Raw genomic sequence first — 4,092 nt, 5'->3', positions numbered from 1 at the left:
GCCCTGTCGCCGGTCGCCCGCTCCGGCTCCCGCGCCGGCTCCCGCTCGGGCTCCCGCTCGGGCTCCGCGCTCTGCCGCGGCGCGGGGAGGGAGCGCAAGGAAAGAGCCAGGGAGGGAGGAGGGACCGAGGGAGGGAGAGAGCGAGCGAGCAAGCGAGCGAGCGAGCGGCTGGAGCCGGGCGGGGGAGGAGAAGGCGCGGCCGCAAAACCCAAGGGCGGTGGGGGTGGGGGTGGGGTAGGGGCTCGTCTTCTACCAGAGAGAGGGGCAGAGAGCAAGCAGTGCCCTCAACTCCTGCCCTGAACGTCGGGGACAGCGAAACTGGCAGGGGGGCGAGGGCGCACCAGCCTGGTGCCCGAGCCGGCGCCCCCGCCCTCCAACCTGGCGCACGGCCGCGCCCCTCGGGTCCCGGCCTCGGGGCGAGTCCCGGGCCAGCCTGGCCTGCGGTCCTCCTTGAATGTGTGCGCGCACCTTGATTGTGTGTAGCCACAGGCGTGTGCATGTGAGCGCCTGAGTATGTTCACACGTGTAACTGGGGTCATTGCCGTGTGGACCGACATAAGTACGTGAACGGGCAGGGCTCTCCACCTGGCCAGGGCTTTTGGAGGACGGCGTGGAAAGGGTCAGGCCGGGAGTCTCCGTCCTGCACCTCGTCCCCTCCTCTCGGAAACGTCCGCGAACCTCTGGAACACCCATATCTTGGCGGCCTTAGGGCGGGGCGGGCAGAGCGGGAAGCCCCAGGGGACCTCGAGGAAGGAGCGCTAGCTCCGCGGTTCCACACTGGCCCGGATCTTGTGCTCCCCGCTTTGCGGCCCGGGTCCCCACCTAGTCGGGCTTCTTGTCCAGCAGAGGGCAGCAGATCCCACTGGCCAGTTCTGGCCGCGGGTACTGCACTCAGCCACCAGCAGAGAGCAGTGCGGTGCCTCAGTCTGGGCTTGTCTGCCCCCACCCCGTTCCCCAGCGGTACCATAGATCCTGGGCTGGAGCCACATCCTCAGATGCGCCCAAGGAATGGGACCTCATCTCAGAGTTCCAGATTCTCCTTGCCCCACAGATACAGAGAACTGGCTGGTGGGGATGTCTTGGTAAAGCCTGCAGAGTGGCTTACAACCCTTGCGACTCCACCTTCCTCCTTCCATCTCCTTGAAGCCGGATGCCCTTTAACACCAAGCTAGTTTGATTACAAATAAGAGTAGCCACCAATGCTGACACCACCAGCACTCTCGCTCCTTCTCCACTTTGGGAGCATACCTATTAGCACATTAATGCTCCTGTCACCTCCAGCCCACAGGCCTAGGGATTCCAGCAGGCGGAGAAGGAAGCTGAGGCTGGGAGAGACAAGACTGACCCAAGGCCTCTTAGTTTCTGGGGCAGACCCTGGGGTCCTGCTCCCAGTGCCCCATGCTACATGGAGCCTGTCTGATATTCACTGCAGAGATGCCTGGTGGCCTGGCCTGGCCACTAGTCACCCCCTACCCCCATCACCATCTTGCTTCTCCACTGTTAACTCTTGCACACTTCCCCCAAATTGCTGCACAGGCCTTCTATCCCAGCTAAACAATTCTGGGGCATTTCCCAGTCTCACCGCCTCACACTTGCTCTGTACACTCCTGCTTGGAGAACAGTCTCCTGTCTTCTATGTCTCAGACCCCCACCATCATCTTAAGCCCACCTCCTAGCAGGTGTCGATGCTGTGCCCTCTACATTCATCCTCCAACAACCCTGAAAGGAGGCACTATTCTGAGCCTGGAAGTCCAGGCTCAGAGAGGTGAAGTGACTTGCCCATGGTCACACAGCTAATAAAAACTAGCAGGGGAACGGAGTCGCTGAGTAAACCAGTAGGGGGCAGGCTTAGCAGAAGGACTTACAGGTGGGAAGAGGGAAATGGGAAGGAGGGCGCGGAAGCCACCCTCCCTTAAAGAGCCCAGTGCAGGCATCTCCTTGGCACCCCCCAACTCTGTGCTTCCTGGACCCCCTTCCCAGACTCCCCAGTTTCCCCACCCCGGCTGTTTGTGAGTTACCCGTGAGCTCCTGCCCTCCCGCGCCGCCTCCTCCCACCGGCCCGACAGGAATAGACGCTCTCTAGCTCCTGCGTAAAGGCTTCGCCAAGCACCCGTCTGGCTTGCAGACCCGCTGGGGGGAAGGGGCGGGGGCGGGGGCTATTCCTGGTGCGGCGACTGACGCAGGCTCCGCGCGGCCACGGCAACTCTCCACCCCCGACTCACCTGCTCCCTGCCTCAGTGATCTCGCCTGAAAAATGGGCCCCCACGCTCAGATGCCGGCTGAGGAAACTGGTGTCTGGGGTGGGGTCTTCTGGGGCCCGCAAGGATTTTTCCGCGACTCCAAGGCAGCAGGCATGACCAGAGAGCTGTGTCTGGGAGGAATTGCTGGGCAGCCTAATTCTCCATTGTAAAACATGTACGAGCCATTTCCCCTTACCCGCTCCTGCAAAAGAAACGACCCCCAGCCCTCCCTGTTTGATTTCACCAGGAAACAATGGGGAGAGGGAGGCTTTAGGGGAAGAATTTGGAGAAAAGACCTGTTGAGGGTCCTTTTGGGTCTGGTGAGAGTACAGTCCCTGACCTTGCCATCCAGAGACCTCAGAAAAGGGGGGCCTGTCACTGGGTCCCCCGCCAAAGGCCTCTGCTTGAGCTGCCGAACAGGCATATCTCTGTTCTTGCCTTCATCTGGTGAGGTGGCCCCTGGCAGAGCCCCCTCAGTGTCCCCAGGGCCACAGAGCATGTGAAACATCAGGGTGGCCCAGTCCAAGACTTCTTTGGCACAACTAGGGCATTATATTCAGGAGGTACAGCTGAAGAGTCTTCACCCCGCCCAAGCCTTGTCCTTGCTGGTCCACCTGCTTGGCAAGCCCTCTCTCTGGTTTCCACCTGTGCTTCAAGATCAAACCAGGATTTGAAACCGCCATCAAATCTCTCCTATCCCTGTCTCCCCACCCCAGACTGAGACAGACTTAGAGGCAAGGCCCCAGTCTCCTCCCTCTCTGTCCTCAGACTTGGGGATCCCAAGAGCAGGCCTGAGACTTCATGTCTCGTGGGTGGGCACACAGCAGAACCTGGCTTCAGGATGAGAACTGAGCAAGTCCCAATAAGGCAGGAGCGATTGCTGGAAGGAGCCAGCCTGCTGCAGCCTGAGTGCTCACAGCAGAGCAGAGAAAGCTGGGATGGGTTGTGCAGGGAATTCTGGAGGAGGGGACAGGGCCCGCTAACATTTATTCAGTTCCTACTGTCAGCCAAGCTCAGGGCGATGCTTTACATGCTTCATCTCACTTCATTGCTATCCCCATTGTACAGATGAGAAAACAGACTCTGGGAGAGTGGGTGACTTGCTCAAAGTCATTCAGTGCAGAAGAGGTGAAGCTAAGCCTTGAGCCTTGAAGCCCTGTGTGTGTCTGTTGTCAGATTCCAAGTCGCGTTCTGTTCTCTCCCCACGCTGAGGCTAAGAATGCAAGGGAGGGGGGAGGAGACCAAGGGTCCCCAGGGTACAGGAAGGAGGAGGCACACACAGGCCTGCCTGCATGCCTGCTCTGTGCTGGTCCTGCTGCTTGCATCCCAGCAGCTCGCGGGCTTTTACAATGATGATTATTTCTGAAGGCACTTGAAATTAATGATGGCTCTAAAATGGCTGGGACAGCGGAGTCATTGCTGAGACCTCTAATTAGCAAGAAAAACGGAGCCCAGGAGCACAGGAGGCAGATGGGGGCTGGGCAAGCAGCACTGGGCATGAATTAGGGTTGGGGGAGTGAGAAAGAGCTAGTGTCCTGCTGGAAGCCCTCCCCTGCCCCCCATGGAGCTGGACACCCAGGGTGGACCCTGTGTCTCACTTTACGCCACAAATCTGATTCTGAACTCTCTTGTTAACGTAATGTGTGAATTTGAGGGGGGTCACTGCCCCTCCCTGGGCCTCAGTTTCCCCAGCTGTGCAATGGGGTTCTAGTGGGTTGGCCTGCGGGGGGGCTCTCTAAGCTCGAGGGCTCTGTGGCCTGTGCTGGACGGTGGGGAGAGCGGGATAAGGCCTGAAGTGGGGGCTCCTTGCAAGGCCCTGAGTCCCTGGAAGGCTGAAGCCCATAAGCTTGGG

At 59.7% G+C, this 4,092-nt stretch overlaps 1 protein-coding gene across 1 annotated transcript in view; it reads right to left on the bottom strand.

Moving 5' to 3' along the window:
- Nucleotides 1-4,092, bottom strand: part of LINGO1 (leucine rich repeat and Ig domain containing 1) — a 70,423-nt gene that overhangs the window by 19,248 nt on the left and 47,083 nt on the right. The window lies entirely within an intron of this gene.

Source organism: Trichechus manatus, unplaced genomic scaffold, assembly GCF_000243295.1.
Source record: "Trichechus manatus latirostris isolate Lorelei unplaced genomic scaffold, TriManLat1.0 scaffold00030, whole genome shotgun sequence".
NCBI lineage: Eukaryota > Metazoa > Chordata > Mammalia > Sirenia > Trichechidae > Trichechus > Trichechus manatus.
The sequence above is the reverse complement of the archived record's forward strand: the minus strand, read 5'-3'. Positions and strand labels throughout refer to the sequence as shown.